Source organism: Rattus norvegicus, chromosome 12, assembly GCF_036323735.1.
Source record: "Rattus norvegicus strain BN/NHsdMcwi chromosome 12, GRCr8, whole genome shotgun sequence".
Taxonomy (NCBI): Eukaryota; Metazoa; Chordata; class Mammalia; order Rodentia; family Muridae; genus Rattus; species Rattus norvegicus.
In genome coordinates, this window is record NC_086030.1 from 23,184,832 (window position 1) to 23,203,341 (window position 18,510).

General features: G+C 45.4%; 1 pseudogene; it reads right to left on the reverse strand.

Annotated features, from left to right (window-relative positions):
• Pilrb-ps4 (paired immunoglobin-like type 2 receptor beta, pseudogene 4) lies at positions 5,034-10,422 on the reverse strand (annotated as a pseudogene).

Here is an 18,510-nt window from a genome sequence, read left to right on the forward strand (position 1 = left end):
CCTGACAGGCAGAGGACAATTGTCCACAGTCAGATTTCTCCATGTACCAATTGAGTCCCCAGGAATCACACCCAGGTCACTGTGCTAGGCAGCATTTCTACTGAGCCCATATCTCACTGCCATACACTGATTTGTTGTTCATTAATGTAGCATTTTAAAATACTTCATTTACTATAAACTTATAAAATGGTATGACCATGATGGATCATCTGGAGAAATCCACACATTTTTTATACCATGGCTCTCATGGGTTTTGACCTCACCAATTAGGCTAGACTAGGTATACGGTCAGCCCCATGCCTCTCTCTGTCTCTTGCTCATGCAGGGCTGGGATTACACATTCCTGCCATATCCCTGATTTATAGTGTGGCTGCTCCACATCAAACTCAGGCCCTGCTACCCATGTACACCTCTATAGCTGAAGCATCTCTCTTGCTCCCTTGCTTGACTCTCATAATAAACTTTCCCAAAGGGTCCCCAACCTTTTGGGATGACAAGTAAACATCTGACAGATATTTAGGCTGTGGTTTGGCCAAGCTTGTCCTTAAATGTGTTATGTATTCAAGGATGATCTGAAACTACTACAGACCCTCCTATCTGTGCCTCCCCGCAGTGGTGAATACAGGTGTACATAATCCTGCTCCTTTGTCTCTCAGTGGAGAAAGAACATCATTTTCTGTCCATGACAGGCAAGAACACACTCGACCAGATGAACATCTTTGGCTCAGTGAGGTAAAAATATCCTCATGGTCATGAGCACTCACACCCAGAGTTCATCTACTTTACCCTGCCTGTCAGAGTTCTCTGGGTAGACGGTCTTCTGGTTACTAACCCAACTAAGGAGTGCCTGGATCTAACAAGACTGTCATAAGTCAGCTGCTGGACACCAGGTTTTTAATACAGCAGGCTCTGCTGGTTTCTAAGGATGCCAACAACACCCTGTGCTCAGCTGCACTGCTACCACCTGCTGGCTCCTTAATCCCAAGTCATGATCTCCTCTTGGGATAGGAAGTCTGTGGTTTTCCTGTGCACACTGGGCTTTTGCATATCACAGGACCATGAGGAGTGTCAGCTTACAGGGTTGGAATATGAGTGAGGCTCAGGGAGTAGCACATGTGTCCCTACCTACCCTACACACCCCAGAATGAATGAGTAAGTGTTATTTTAAAAATTATAACCCACATTGGTCATGGGCTTGCAAGTCTAGGGTTTGGGAGAAAGAAGACAGAAGCACATGGATCTCATTGAGTATGAAGCTGTATGGTCTATGTATCCGAATTTTAGACAGCAAAGGGAACAGGGTGAAAACTTGTGTCAAAGAATAAACAAACCAAAAAAAAATCCAACAACATAACCAATAAATCCCAGCCAAACCTACAAAAGTCTATGTATCAAACAAAACACCAACCAATCAAACACAGAAACACAAAGTTGATGGTGAATTTGGATGGTGTTGCTGATTACCATACCTGAGGTTGTCCTCTCCACTTCCACACATGAGCCCAAACTGACTTGCACACACATGCACCAAATCTCAAACATGTACCATCCAATGATTCTTTCACATATGATCTGCTACAACATATTGCCTGTCATCATCCTGACTAAACAAGGCCTCCCTAAGATGAGGCTCTGTGATTCTTGAGACTCTAGTTCCTGACATTGTTCACAACATTCAGACTCTCTGACTTTATAACTAATTAACTTATCCCATGACAGCAGAGGGAGAAAACAGGCTCAACCCTTCCTGTTTCTCTGTGGATGATTCAATTCCAGGGCCATCCCTCAGATAACACATACTGCAGGCTCTGTGGGCCCAGGAGATAACCTCATAGATGACAACTGTCCCTGTGTTCTCCATTCTTTTCACCACTTCCTTACACACACACTCATTGATCTCTCTTCCCTAGTGACAACCCAAAGATCCAGATTGTGGTCACAAAGTTAACCCCCAGACTGCTGCCGGAACAGAGTGGAGAAGCTAGAGAGGGTGGGGGAGGGATGGCAGCTGGTGGTGTAGTCAGGATGCTCAGGCCGAAGCTTCACTTTTACGATAGCACAGTTGCCTGCTGCCAACTGACCTCATGTTTCTTCCCTAGGATGACGTCATCATCTTCATCTGCCTCACCTGCTACCAAGCCTCAAATGAGCTCCTGCCTGGACCCCTGCCCAGGGGAGTGCCGAGTAAGAGACTCTACGCTGTGTTCTAAAGGTCCAGTGAGTGGGACTGGGGAAAGAGTTCAGTCTCCCCCAACATCTGCTGATAGTCAAGGACAGAGACATTTATAGGTATGTCATCAATTTGTGGTCACAGAAACAAAGAAACTCACACCCCCCTCCTCAGAGTTATTATATTTAGCTTAAAATAAACCAAAGCCAAAACAAATAAATGAAGAAAAACCGGAAAGTGTTAATACCCTACCATGTAGGTACATTTAGTAGGATGCAGCAGCAGGAGATTTTCTGACTTTGAGGCCAGCCTTTGTGTACAAAGCAAGTTCCAGGACAGTCAGATGTATGTAATAGAGAAAGCCCCTCCTCCAAAACAGGGGAAAACAAAAACAAACATACAAAAAACTGAAGTACTGTTAGTCACATTATATTTTATATAAATTTGGAGAGAAGCTAAGTATCATATTCAAGTTCTCCATCTCCAACAAAAAGGGAGCTAAGTGAGGCCCTTTCTTCATGACACACTTTACTGATTTCAGTTTTGTTAAGCTTTGCTGTTGATTTAAAGACAGAGTCTCATGTAACCCAGGCTGGCCTAAACTCAAGAACTACCAAGAATAGCCTCTAATACTGTGGTTCTCAAGCTTCCTAATGCTTTGACATTTCCTCATGTTGGGGCGACTCCAATCATAGGATTATTTCATTTATATTTCAAGATGGTAATTTTACTACAGTTATGATCATATTATAGACATCTGATATTCAAGATATCTGAAATGTGACTCCTGTGAAAATGTTCTCCTAGCTTCAAAGAGGTGGTGACCCACACCTTGAGAATCAGTGTTAAAATTGATAATATTCCCATCACTACCTCTCAATTGTTGCCATGACATGAATGTTATGATCCCCAATTTCTTTCAGTACTTTTTCTTACTCATCAGTTCGGTCTAGGAAATATAAATTCCAAACACTTGTCACCAGGGCAGAAGCCAATATCTACTTTCTAGTTGGAACATAATGTTCCCTTTTGGCAGATCAGAGACACAGGCTGCCTAAGTGTATACACCTGAGCTTAAGCACATATGTAGAGATGAGAATGTTGACTCTGAAAGTCTTTGCTCTGGGCTTATCTCTCGATTTTCCCTCTTATGCAATGGAAAAGGACCTGAGACGTCACGTGACCATTTGAACAAGTGGATTAAGGCCCCTTCTTTCAGGTGTTAAGACTCCTTGAGATGACTGGACAGAGCAGCATCTTGGTAGCCTTCTGTGTAAACACATCAGAAATGCCCAATATCACCATGCCCATGAGAGCTGCTGAGTTCAGGCTAAGGGGCTAGGATGCAGTCACAACCACAGTAGACATCTCACAGCTGCTCCAGGACACTTCACGTTAGCCACATGAGTTTTTGTGACCTCATCATGACCCCAAATATCTCCAGCTTGTCTCATGGCATTGGGAACAGCTTCCAAATAACCAAGAAAAGGCCCATGAATGATATTCATTTGAGGACTGTGATTGGAGAACTGGAGCTGTATCCATACCTCTTCATTTATGGCTCACTATCGTTGGTAGATCTCTATGGAGCATGACCATAAAATTCTTCTCCCATGAGAAGTATGGTTTCATTCATTCTGGGTCACTCTGGATGGTTTCCTCTGTACCCACAAATTTTAATTATAAGGTGACCTGCTGACTCTCAAATATTACGACAGACTGGACTGGAATCAAATTTCCAATTTTAGGAGAGAACCCAAAGGGCAGAATGTCAGCATGGCAGGAAATGAGAAAGTGAGTACATACAGTTGGGCTTGTGAGTAAAGAAACCTAAACATGGGACTCAAGCAAGCCACGCTCTGACATTTGATGTGAAGCATGTGGGGTGGGGGTTGGGCTCTAAATGAGATGTCAGCATCCAGAGAGCAAGGAAGAGGAGAACTCTGATTCTCAGGCTGTGGGTTTCAATGAAGACAATGGCCCTTACGTCTATTCCAGTGACCTACACCCTAGACACAGTCTACACTATCTAAGAAGTGTCAGGAAGGGGAAGGGATGGGGGCTCAGGAGAGAAACTGAGATGGATTGCTGGGAGTAAGATATTTATTAACAGTGTCAATAACTCCATGAGCAGGGAGACAACAGCACAGTCAGGCTCAAAGGCCCAGAGACTCACAGGAGGACCTTGGTTCCAGGAGAAGGTATCCGAGCCCCCATGGCAAAACTGGAGGTTATCCAAGAATGATTTTCACAAGAGAATCCTGCAGCCATGAGCTCTGACTCCCAGCGAGAAGACATGGAAGGCTGTGGGATGCAGGGTTTATAATCACAACTACTTTGATGTAAACTTGCCTCCCTGGTGGAGAGATCCTAGCATTGGGGAGCCTGTTATTTAAGGAATAAAAGATTATTTATCACCATGATCTGGTGGCCGACCATGAAACACAGATGACAGTATTCTCTGTGTACAATTTGGGTCCCCAGAAATCATTCCCAGGTCAATGGGATAGGCAGCAGATTCCATTTCCGACTGAGCTATCTCCCTGGCATGTACTATTTTTCTTCCTTCATGTGTAATTTAAAATATTTAAGGTAACATCAATTTGGAAAATATTATGTCCATGATTCATCACCTTGAGCAATCCCCCTCGTTTTTAAAGACACAGTCTTTCACAGGCCTGAACCTCACCAGTTGTTCTAGACTAGGTGTTCAGCCAATCTGTCTCTGCCTGTCTCTTGCTTGACCAGGGTTGGAATTGCAAATTCCTGATACATCCCTGGGTGCAAGCTCCTGATCCATCAAACTCAGGCCCTTGTACCTGTCTGCCATGCGTTTCTGACTGAATCATCGCTCAGGCTCCCTTCCATGCCTCTCATAATGGACTTCCAAGCAGCTCGTCATGTGTCCCTTGAGATGACAGGCACTCAACTTACTAGGGTTTAGTCTTTACTCTGCTGGCCTGTAGGAGAAGAAACTATGTCAGTGGGTCAGCCACGCTGGTTCTCATTCCTGCATCTCAGCTGTTGTGTGCACACAACAGGAGGGGACCAGGGCATCACACATGTCTGCAGCATCCAGGTAGGCACAGGTCTGAGAATCCGCAGGACCTGACACCAGGAGTCAGCCTACTTTCTGTACAACACAGCATGTCAGATGACTACTAGTGCACTCACCCATATCCCATCTCACTTTCTGACATTTTCCCTGCTCTGCTTTCTTAACACATCTCTGCCTCCTGTGCTCTGCACTCACTGTGTCTCCCTCTTGCCTCCCTGAAACCTTGCTTTCTAGCTGTCCCTCTCAGTGTAGGCTGCTGCATCCTGCAGTTTGAGACTCAGGGATTTCATCCCAGTCAGACTTCTGTGGTCGTTCAGGCTGCTGCTCTTCCACCTCTCAGTTCTTCTACTTACAGTAACAGGGGGCAGAGCCTGTCTGAACAGTGGGATGCACATTTAAATGTTCATTTGTAAACTCCCATTACACTCCAACATCTATGCATCTCTATCCATATCCTGTAGTCCCAATGGCTTTAAATCAACTCTGACCTCAGTTCACATGTAGGTCTTGTGTTGGGTGTACAAGACATTTGAAGCCCGGTGGCCTACAGCTTGCTATGTAACTGTAGATAGACTTGAACACCTGAATCCCTTCTCTGGATTTCACAATGGCTGGAATTTTTTGTGCCCCACTGTGTCCCCATCTTTATTTCTTAGAGTACCCATAAATATTTGAAGAAAATTTATTTATACAAAAATATAATGGGATTTTGCAAAAGAACACTGTATTTTCCAGTGTGTGTGTGTCTGTCTCTTTGTGTGTTGTGTATGTATGTGTGTGTTTTGCAGGGACATAACATATAAAATTTTCCATTCTGCCAATATGCTTGAATTTAGAGTACTTCCCTAATCTTTTTGTAAAATTTACTTTGAACAGAGCATAACCACATGTGAATATTTGCAAATGTGAACACTCATGTGCTGCTGGAGGACAACCTTGGGCATTTTCCTTTAGGAGCTGTCTTCTCTGGATTGTGAGACAGGTCAGTCATTGGTCTCACCCAGTAGATAAGGTTGGGAGCACAGGGAGCCTCAGGGATCTACCGCATCAGCCTGTCCTAGCATCTCACAACTCTTTATAAGGCTCCTGGGATGATGCTCATGTGACTGTGGAAAAATCACTTCGACTGAGACACTTCAATGGGTGTTTCATGATTTCACTGAGGGGGGTGAGATCTCTAGTGTCCAACTCTTGCTTGTTGTAGTGTTAACTTCTCCATACACATTTCTTTCCCTTTCTGTGTCCCTTAATTTCCACTTTAGTTACACATGCCCAACTCAAAGAGGTGTCTCTACTTATACATATCACTTCCTGTAACATGTTATCTGCAAAAGCTGGTCTACCCTCGTTTCTTCTACAGCAGACATAGTTCTTCCAGATGAACAGTCAGCCCCTGAGGTTCCTGCGTGCCTACTTGAATTCCGTAGGAGCAGGCATTGTGTTCATCTGCATTTGCTCCTCTGATTTCCAGATGGTCAGGAAGGACAGCAGGCTCCATGCAGTTCTTGAGGAGTTCAGGCAAATTTCTCTCCTTCTGTTCTCTTCACTGTTCCCTACCCTTCTCCATCTCCCACAGCTAAGAACACTCCCTGTGGGGAAGCTTGGGTGAGGTCTCTCCTGGACCACTTACCTTTGCTTCCACCACAGGAAGATCACCCATCCATAGAGGGGGATGATGACCACAACTTTGGACACAACCATCCCAACCATGGCTCCCAAGTTCAGCAGTGAAGGATTCCTCTGGCCCCTTGTGTCCTCCAGGCCAGTTGTGGGGACTGCAGAGGGGATGATGGAGGGGCTCCTCAGGGTAGTACTGAAAGCTGTGAAGAGATGAGAAGTGAGAACATCCTCCATGGATAAAGTGAGGAATGGGTGAATGTCACACCTTGTCTCCTCGGTTGGATGTGGGATTAAGAAGAGCAGTTAGAAGTTCACACAAGGAAGGGAACACATGCTTAAGACTGAGACTCCAGAAGAGTAAGCTCAGATGCACAGTCCCCAACTGTCCTGGCTCTGTACACACAAATTTTCATTGGCTCACAGGTAACTGAGTTAGAAAAATTCAGCAATATTTTTTCCACATAAATGTATGTAGCACACAGATAGACTTAGTTCAGAGTGAGTTTGCTGCCTAGACCCAAGAACCTGAGTTTGGTCCCCAATATCAATGTCAAGAACCTGGTGAAGTGTGCATGATCCTTGTTCCTAGCCCAAGAGACAGATGCAGGCAGAGCGGTGTGAGTAGATAGGTAACCTGGTCTATGTGACTAGTTCATGTCTAACAGAGCCAAGGGAGCTATAATCCTAGAGCTGAGGAAGTGGAGACAGACTTGTCTATGTGGCACACTGGCCTGCCAACCTAGCCTCCATGGAAAACTTAAACCAGTGAGAGAGCTAGTCCTCCAAAGTAAGGTGGATGTGACCTTAGGATCTCCTCTAGACACTTCAGACATAAACATATGTGTACACACACACACACACACACACACACACAAACACACACACACACACACACACACACATCTGCCTTTACAGACCCACATGTTCATACACACTGAATAAACCAAAATGTATAAAAGAAAAAACACAATTTTAGATTTATGTGTGCAGCTCTGTCCAGGGCAGAATACATTCCTATGCTTTACACACATAACTGAGAAAATTTTTCCCAATACTTACCTATTTGTGAATTCTATCCCAGGGGTTCTTGACCTGTGCATCATTTTCCATCATGGATTATATATCAGGTATCATACATTTAAGTTATTTCATTGTGATTGATAAAAACAGGATAATTAAAGATAGGAACTAGCAATGATATACTTTTAGGCATGTGGGTCCCCTGAACATGAAAAAATGTATAAAAGATTTGCAGCTTTAGTAAATTAGAGAATGACTCAACTAGACACATACATAAAATGGCTCACTTCTCTCTAAGTCCAGGCAGCGGCTCTCAAACTTTACTAGAGGTCAACATTGTAGCTATAACCTGCACAGATAACTGTGCTGTGCACATCCTCTCATAGTTTGGCTTAGGAGAGTCAAGAGGCACCTCCGGATGTTGTGAAACACACTGTACTGTCCACACTCAGGAGGCAGAGGCAAAGAAGATTGGTGTGAGTTCAAGACCAGATGGGTCTATATACTGAGTATTGGAAAAGCCAGGGCTACAAGCTGAGAAACTGATATAAAATAAATAAACAAGATAGAAATCAAACAGGAAATAAAGAAGTATTCACATTAAAAAAAGTGGGGTTGTGGGGAGCAGCAGAGAAAGGAGGAAGGAAACAATGCAGCAACACACAGGACCCAGATTCTCTTGGTTCCTATGCAGAAACACAAGTCACTACAAAGGGCTCAGGGCTTCCAATCCAGGGGTCTCCAGTTCCTTCAGCATCAAAGGGGCTGGAGGGATCAGAAGACAGAGCGGCCACATCATGGAAATGGAAACACTTTCTTAATCATGTTCTAATGACTGAAGAGACTGGGGAGAGAAGATAGGTGTGTCCTGGGGAACTATGAGGTGAAATGAGGGACTATGGTGACATGTAGCAGTTACAGTTAGACATGAGAACACCAGAACATCCAATGGCCCCTACTCTATGTTCTGTGCTGACATTGGAGCTATGTGAAGATGCAGCACAGAGGTACCAACTAGAGCCCTGCCATAGAAACAAGAGAGTCAGCTCCATCCTGGAGAATTATATTCACCTTGAGGTCACGGGCAAAAGAGGGCAGGACTGTAGTTAGTTTTGGGACAATAAGGGTGTGAACTATGGGGTACTGAAGCCTAGAGTCTACTCTGATTCTGTCTGAGCAGAGGATGACAGACATAGTAGGTAGCAAAGACATCTCCCAACTGCAAGAAAAGATGCTGGTGGCAGATGTTTGGGCAGGACCGAGGGAAAGGAATATGAAAAGAAGCTCAGACTTGTGGACCCTAATGTAATATCTAGGGAACCAGGAAGCCACAGGTGTCAAAGCCTGAGCCATGGTGACTCACCATGAATGATGAGTTGGGAGCCAGGGATTGACTGCCACAACTTGAGGTCTTCTGTTGTTTGCAGAAAAACTCAGCTGAAGTATGTGGCCTGGTCATTCTCCTTCAAGTTCAGGATTCTGAGGACTCCAGATGTCTGACCCTGTGTCCAGTTCATGATGAGCCGGCCCTTAAAATGCTCATGAATGAAAGGATGGGTGGAGTTGTAGATGAATTCCCCATGGAAGACCTTCCATCTCCAGGCTATGTTTATCAGCCGATCATTGGCCATCTCCCAGGGGAAATAGAAGGAGAAGGGGATCTCGATGGAGCAGCCCTGGACTCCAGAGAGGACAGCTGGTTGGTCCACAGCATAGTCATACTTTTTTGGATATCCTGCTGAATTCCCTATGAAAGACAGGGAGAATCTGAAGCCACTGCAGGGATTTAAAGGACAACCCTGAGCATCCTGAGCCTTCATCTGAAGGGAGGGGTGGGACAAAGGGCAGGACTGTCCCTATGGCTGCAGGGAGACAGAAAAAAGAGGGAAGGGTTGGGTTGTGCTCACTCTGAGTGTTGATCTCTTGGGGTAGAGAGTCCTGGCTGGCTCCTCTACCAGACACTGTTCACAAGACACCCACTTTTCCCAGCCACTCTGCCCCCTCCTCTGGTTCAGTCCCTGATAATGAGGGCCCCACCACTCACCAGTGTACAGACATGCTGCCGACAGCAAAAGAAGGAGAAGCCGAGCCATAGCCAGATTCTGTTCAGGAAGTGAGACCAGCAGGGCCATCAGGAAGTCGAGGTTGCCCTGTCTAGGGACACTGGGACACTCAGCAGTCCAGTGAGAATCAGGGTAAATAAAAACACACGCTCAGGCATTCTCAAGTGGAAGACTGAGGTGAGCAGGACCATCTCCACCTCCTTGTGGCCAGCATCTGCCTTTATTGATCTGGTTTCTTCTTTTCCAATATTGCAAAAGGTCCACCCATGTGGTTACTGACAACATGACAGGGCTCTTGGGCCCAGCCCCCACTCCTGGTTGGGAGACATATCCTAGCCCTTGGCATAGCTGGTTTTCCTCTCTGGTTTGAGCTGGTCTTTCTCTCTCTGACAGTGGCTTGACTCTCCTGTAATTCTGAATGTCAGCACTACTGAGAAACCAGCTCTCTCCCAGGGGTATTTGGGTACAGAGAGCAGTGGTTCAGGGTCAGGTCAGGGTGCAGGCAGAAACTGGGAGGAATCTATTCCAGATTGCTCATCACTTCCTGTATGCTGAGGGCTCCAGGCAGGTTCCTCTTCAACCAGATGTGAGCAGAAGGGGTGTGATGTGCATGAAGCAAAGGATTGTATTCTGCTCTTAACTGAGCTTTACACATATGGCTGTTTCATAGTTCTTTTACACATTCTGGTGTATCCAGTGTGTGTGAACATGTGGATCTGTTACATCAGATGTGTGTCTGTGTGTTTATGTGTGTGCATGTGAGTGTGTGTGTGTCTGTGTAAGAATCTGTGTCTGTATGTCTCTTTGGGTGTATGTACCAGTGTGTGTGTGTGTGTGTGTGTGTGTATGTGTGTTTGTGTGTTTCTTGTGTGTGTCTATGTATAAGTCTTTCTATAGGTGTGTCTGTGTATCTGATTGTATGTCTCTCTGTGTGCATCCCTGTCTGTGTGTCTATGTCCGTGTGTATCTGTGTATCTGTCTTTGTGTGCATGCATTGGTTTAGGCATGTTGAGGCTAGAGGAGAGCCTAAGGTCTCATCCTCCTCATTTCTTGGATCTGGCTCTCTCTCACTGACTTCAAGTTTCCCATGGACACTAGATTGACTGGCCAGTGAGCTGGACAGACAAGCCTGTCTGTACTTCCTCAGTCCAAGGATTAGAGCTCACTCAGCTCTGTTTGGTGTGGAACTAGACACATAGACCAGGCTAACTGTCCACTCACAGAGCTCTGCCTGCCTCTGTCACTTTTGTTAAAATTAAAGGTTTTGCTGGTCTCTTTACATGGACACTAGACATCAAATCTGGTTCCAAGGCCCGAGCAGCAAACTCAGAAATGGGGGTAACAAGGGTTATATGAAACTTTCTGTGTGATAGGTTCTTGAAAGCTTCATTTGCATGAAGAGAAATTCCATGTGCTTGCTGGATCTGTCCTTATAGCCCAAGAGAAAGATAGACCTGTCATTCAGCCATCTTTTTCCGTGACTACCACAAGGTTGTAGGAGTGGGGGTGGTATCTGGTTCCAAGGCCCAAGCCTTGCTTCTTGCTCCTGAATTTGCAGAACTGTCCTAACTCAGCTGGTGTCAGGATAAGATTTTCAGGGTTTGGACACATCTACACCTGAGCCTTGCTCTGAACTAGCTCCCTGAGTTGCCTGAATTTCTGATCCCACTTTTACTAAAAAGTATCATTAGCTCCATGAGCAAAGAGAGAACAGCACAGTTCGGCTCTCAGGACCAAAGACAGACAGGATGACCTGGGTTCTGAGGACAGGACATCAAACCCATATGGCAGAAGTGGGGTTATCTTGCTATCCCTGCTCAAGAATGTTTTGCAGAACAGTCCTGCAGCCATGCATGTTCTGATTCCCAACAACATGAATTTGAAGGTGTAGGATGCTGATATGGGTTCACCAATTACTACTTTGATGCACTCTCCTCCCTGGTGAGAGAAACTGGCACCTGGAGGTCTGTTAGCTGGGGACAAATAGACAATATCTCACCAGGAGCATGTGAGCAACCCTGAGAAGCAGAGGACAATTGTCCAAAGTCAGTGTTCTCTGTGTACAATTTGGGTTCCCTGGAATCGCACCCAGGTCACTGTGCTAGGCAGCTGACTACATTTCCCAATGACACACACTATTGTTTTTCAATTAATACATAATTCAAAATACTTCACTTCAAATTAATATAGAGTATGACTACTTTATCACCTTGAGAAATTTCCTCTTTTTTAAAAGGGATCTTTCATTAGCCCTGGAACTAATCAATTAGGCTAGAATACGTGGACAGTAAAACCATGACTGCCTGTCTCTTGCTTGTCCAGAGCTGTGACTACAAATTTAAGGCACATCCCTGGGTTATAATGTGTAAGCTCAGTATCAAACTCAGGTCCTTCTACCCATGTGTCATGCATTTCTAGCTGAATCATCTCTCTGTCTCGCTTGCATGCCTTTCAGGATAAACTTCCCAATGGATCCTCAGCTGTCCCTTGGAATGACATGTGCTCACCTGTCTGGGGTTTAGTCTTTACTCTGCTGGCCTGTAGGAGAAGAAACTGTGTCAATGTGTCAGCCAGATTCATTCTCAGTCCTCCCTTGGAGCTGTTCTCTGTGTTCAGACAACATGAGGGGTCCAAGACCACAAAGAGCTCTGCTGCAACCAATAGGGACAGGTCTGAGAATCAGTAGGTCCCAAAGGTAGCGCTCAGCTGACCTTCTGTACAACACAGCAAATCAAAGGAAAACTCTACTGGTCCACTGACCCATGTGCATCTCCCATCTCCCTTTCCCATCATCTCCCTGCTCTGACCTCTTGACCCTTTCATGCCTTCTCTGCTCTGCAGTCACCATGTCTCACCATGTCTGCGGCCACCCTAGCCTCAGGTTATGAATCCTAGTCAGACTTTTGCTGTCTCTTAGGCTGCTGGTCTCCTCTTCTAAGTTTTTCTACTTAACATTTAACATTGTTAAATGGTATTTATAAACCCTCTACCATCTATGCATATCAGTCCTTATCTTTTAATCTGCTAGGTCCCACGGCTTTAAATCCGCTATGACCTCAGTCCACACTTGAGTCTTGTGTTGTGTGTACAAGGTCTTTGGAGCCTAGTGACCCATGGTGCTATGCAACTGTAGATAACCTTGAACCACTCTGCATTATCCTCCGGCTGGAATTATTGTGTCCCCCTCTGTGTCCCCATTTTTATTTCTTAGATGAACCATGAATGTTTGAAGACAAATCATTTATTTTTACAGAAATGCATTTGTATTTCAGCACAGCGAGCCCCAGGAATCGCACTGTCTCTGCCTGTCCAAGTATCTGACAACTCTTTATGTGGTTTATGGGATACTCATGTCCCTGTTTGTGGGGCAATCACTTCAACTGAGACCCTTCAATAGATGTTTCATATTTTTGCTCAGGAGGATTAGATTTCTAGTGTCCAACTTTTTCTCTTGTTGTAGTGATAGTTCTGCATATAGATTTCTTTCTGTTTATGTGTCAATTACTTTCCATTTTAGTCATACATGCCAAACGAAAAGAGGTGTTACTTTTTATATGTATCAATGCCCTTAACATGTTGTCTGCAAATGCTGGTCTACACTCAGATATTCCTTGGCAGCCACAGCTCATTCCAGATGTCAGCCCCTGAGGCTCCAGCATGCCTCCTTGAATTCCTTAGGAGCAGGCTCTGTGTTCATCTGCATTTGCTACTCTAATTTCCAGATGGTCAGGAAGGACAACAGGCTTCATGGATGCAGTCCTTGTCCAGTTCAGGCACATTTCCCTTATTTTGTTCTCTTTACTGATCCCTGCACAAGCCTGCCATTCTCCAACTCCCACTGCTGAGAACACTCCTAGTGGGAAGTTCAGATGAGGCCTGTCATGAACCACTTACCTTTGCTTCCACAACATAAAGATCATCCATCCGTAGATGGGGAAGGTGACTACAACTTTGGCCATGATCATCCCTACTATGGCTACCAGATTCAGCAGTGAATGATTCATCTGACCTCCTGTGTCCTCCAGACTAGTTGTGAAGACTGCAGAAGAGATGATGGATGGGATCCCAATGGTGGTGCTGAGTGCTGTGGAGAGATGAGAAGTGAGCAGACCTTCCCTGAATGAGGGAGGATGGGTGACTTTCACATCTTGTCTACTCTGTGGGATGTGAAATGGGAAACAGCTGTCAGATGTTGACACAGAACAGGAAACACATCCTTGAGAGTGAGACTCTAGGAGAGCAAGCTCAAATTCACAGTTCCCAACTGTCCTGGCTGTGTGTCCACAGATTTTTATTGGGTCACAAATAACTAAGCCAGAGAAATACAGTGAATTTTGATGTAAACTTAAGTAAGTAACTGACATGAACCATCCACATTCTACTTGAATCTTAGAACCTGAGTTTGATCTTGAATATCCATATGAAGAACCACCTAAACCTTTAATCCCAGCCCAAGAGGCAGAAGCACGCAGAACTCTGTGAGCTGACAGCCAGCCTGTCTAGTTCCACACCAAACAGAGCAGAGTAAGCTGTAATCCTAGTACTTTGACGGTGGAATCAGGATTGTCCCTGTGGCTCACTGGCCAGCCAAAGTAGTGTCCTTGGGGAATTTCAAGGCAGTGAGAGCACCTGGTCCAAAATTGAACAAATTAAACCTTAGAATCTCCTCTACCCTCCACGTATAGATGAACAAATGTGCAATCACACGGGCACACACACACACACACACACACCTTAATAGACCCAGATGTTCACATATACTACATACAAAGTGTGTATAATAGGAACTATATCATTTAAGCTGTACAAAACAGCTCAGTGCAGGGCAGAGGTCATTCCTTTACTGTACAAACATCATAGACCAGCAGTTCTCAACCAGTAGGTAACTATGTCACCGGGGTCCAAAACAGGTATCTGGCATATCAGATATTTACACTATAACTCATAACAGTAGTAAAGTAAAATTATAAAGCAGCACATGATAGTGGTTTTTATTGTTTTTGTTTTGTTTTGTTTTTTGGTTTTGTTTTGTTTTGTTTTGTTTTGTTTGCTGTCACAAAATGAGGAACTGTGTTGAAGTATGGCAGCATTAGGAAGGCTGACTCCGGAAACAGTTATATTCTCTCTGTCGTGTAAACCCTAAAAATTGTGGTTTGAGATTGCATTAGGTCAATGTCCGCTGTAGCCTGCACAAATAATGAAGCTACAGGTATCCCTCTTGTAGGTGGACCTTGATGTGATCATAAGCTAATGTCAGCACTTATGAGGCAGATTCAACAGATTTCTCTGAGTTCCAGGCCAGCCTGGTCTACATACTGAGTATAAGGACAATCAGGATAAATGCTAAGACCCTGTCTTACAAAAACTTAAACACACAAACAAACAACAATGATAACAAGAGCAACTGAGTAAGGTCCTGATAAACACTGACAGTTGGGAGCATCCCCAATGCTGTAGGGCCAGGTGTAGGACCACACAATGACTAGGCTGGGGCTCAGGGTTCCTGGGAGAATGCGGTTACATCTGCTTACAAAGACCACAGGGATCAAAAGACAAAACATCCAAATCATGTAAATGGGGACATTATATTTGAAGAGCCTGCTGTCTTGTGTGAGAGAGGGGAGGGGAAGGGAGGGGAACCGGAAGTTGGAAAACCAAGACAGGACAGTAGATAGGGAGAAATGACAAATGTGTCCTGGGGAACAGGAAGGGATAATGAGGGACAACGAAGACAGGTGCAGTTACACTTAGACCAGAAGTTACCAAAATGATCCAGTGCTACCCACTATACGTTCTGGGTTTAGGTGGAACCATGTGGAGATGCTGCACACAGGGACCAATTGGAGCCCTGCCACAGGACCAAGAGTGTTAGCCATAACTGGACACTTTCATGCAACTTGAGGTCATAAGGAAGGGTGTACTTGGGGAGGACAACAGTTGCACTGGGAGGAAAGTTTTGAGATAAGGGGGAGGGCACATGCTGAAGCCTAGGGAGTAGGTGTGATTCTGCCTGAGCAGAGAATAACAGACAAGAGCAGAGGAGTCCGGAAAGACTTGTCATGATTATACAGAAAAGATGCTGCTGGAAGAGGTGTTAGCAGGGCCAAGGGAAAGGGATGTGAAAGAAAGCTCGAAGCTGAGGAGACTGAGGTGACATCTAGGGGACAAGAAACCTGCAGCTGTCAAAGCCTGAGCCCTGGTGGCTCACCATGGACGATGGAGAGTTGTGTCCCAGGAATCCACTACAATCTCTTCCTATCTTCTGTGGTGCTCAGGCAGATGTTACAGAAGTATGTGTCCTGTTCATTCTCCTTCAAGTTAAGGATTCTGAGGAGTCCAGATATCTGTCCCTGTATCCAGTTCAGGATGAGCCTGTCCTTGAAGTGCTCATGAATGAAAGGTAGAGTGGAGTTGTAGATGAATTTCCCATGGTAGTCTTTCCATCTCCAGGCTGTGCTCATCTGTGGATACTTGTCCAACTCCCAGCAGAAGCAGAAGAAAAAAGGGATCTCAATGGAGCCACCCTGGACTCCAGAAAAGAGAGCTGGTTGGTTAATACCATTGGCATTTTTTCTTCTGTATCCTGTTGAGTTCCCTGGGAAAGACAGGGAGGAGGACAAGGCCTGTGAATGCTTGCTGTCTTTGCCTGCCCCCTCTGGCACAGTTTCCAACTCCCTGGACTTTTTGGACAGGGACTCTAAAGCTACTCCACTTTCTAAAGGAGTCTTTCTACCTCCCCTCCACCTTCATAAAATACACACACACACACACACACACACACACACACACACACACACACACACACGAGAGAGAGAGAGAGAGACAGAGACAGACAGAGACAGAGAGACAAGGACAGATAGTCAGAGAGAGATATAGACAGACCGAGACACACACAGAGAGAAAGAGAGACCCAGTCACAGAGACACAGAGAGAAAACAAGGCACTGTTGACAGCTGACCAGATTCTATGACCATCCCCAGTCTTCATCCTGAGCAAACATGGCCTCCCTCAGACCAGACTCAGTGACTATTCAGACACCAGTTCTTCACAAGACCCCAGCATTTAGACTCTCTGATTTTATGGGCAAGTTGTTTATTCCATAATAGACAGTGGTCAGAGAGGAAAGGCTCAAGCCGTCCTATTTCTTTCTGATGCCTCCCATTGCAGAAACTTCCCTCCCAGGACATCTCTTAGATAACACATACTGCAGGCTCTGTCTCCCCTCACATAGTAGTTAATGTCCTGGATGAAAACTATCCCTCTCTTCCTTCTTCGTGTAACACCACCTACCCACATACTTCCTGCTATCTCTTCCATAGTGACAACACCCAGATCCCAGATGGCACCCCAAAATACCTCACCCAGACTGGGACCTATGGAAAGTGAAAGAGATGATAGAGAGGGTGGTGGAAGAACAGTGGCAGGTGATTGTGGGGCAGTGGATTGTGCATCCACAAAAATGTGGTAAGGTTGAAAGGATTAAGCAACCCAGGCAATTATCATAATTGAAAATGGTGTTTAAATCTACTCCCAACCATATTGCTTGAGGGATGATGAAAGGAACCCTGGTTCCTGTTGAGGAGGCTTGAGGCCCCAGGGACACTGAAAGGAATGGTATGAGCTTCTCATGATTACCAGGACACTAGGACGGTCACTGGCTACAGTCCTCCATATATTTGTGGTTATCAATCACATAAGAGCAATGCCACAAGCCTTCCACAGGTAAAGGGCATGAAACAGGTCCCATAGGCTCAAGACAGATCTCCATTATAAGGAGGAACGTAAAGGCCTAGCAGCTTAGCAAATGAACCTTTCCTTACCAGACACTTCTCCCTGAAAAAGGTAATTAATCACAGGCCCACCTTGAGAAGTGGGGTAGAGTTTTATTCATCCACTTTCTGCCATGACAATAAGTGTCTTAAAACCATGGACCATCTCTTTTCATTGGGATACACCATGGAGAGCTGTAGAGAAACCCCTTTGCCTACAGAACCATTATCTACTCTCCCACACAAGGCCTCTCTGCACTCAAAGGCACCTCTACCATAAGGGCAAACCAAGCACACCATCCTCTAGCTAAGGACCCTCGCTGCTGGACCAGCCAACCATAGCTCTCCCTTTTCACCCTCAGCCCTGGGCTAGATCCATCCTGTGGACACCCATTGTGTTGTCTACTCTTCCGTGGCATTACAGCAGTGCTTCAATGCACAAGAGCCTGAGAACCCAAAGGCTCTGACCTCCTTGGAGGCCCAGGGACTCCCAAGCCAGGTCCAGATGTGTCCTGCTTCAGACCATGCTTCCCCACACCTACAATGCTGTCTGGCTCTTTACTATAGGCAACCAGGTGGTAGCCTGTGGTAAGCATGTTCAACTTCCCTCAACCTGCTTCCCAGAGTAGCCTGATCCCTGCCGCGAGGCAGACAAGAAACCACATTAATCCTAAAATTGCTGTACTGAAACACATGACCATGAAACCCCATTGAGAGGACTATGACAATCTGTCTCAAAGGAGCAACAGACAAAGCCCATCCCCATGCAAATGAGGCATCCCTAACATCTCAAACCAAGCCAATAGAAAT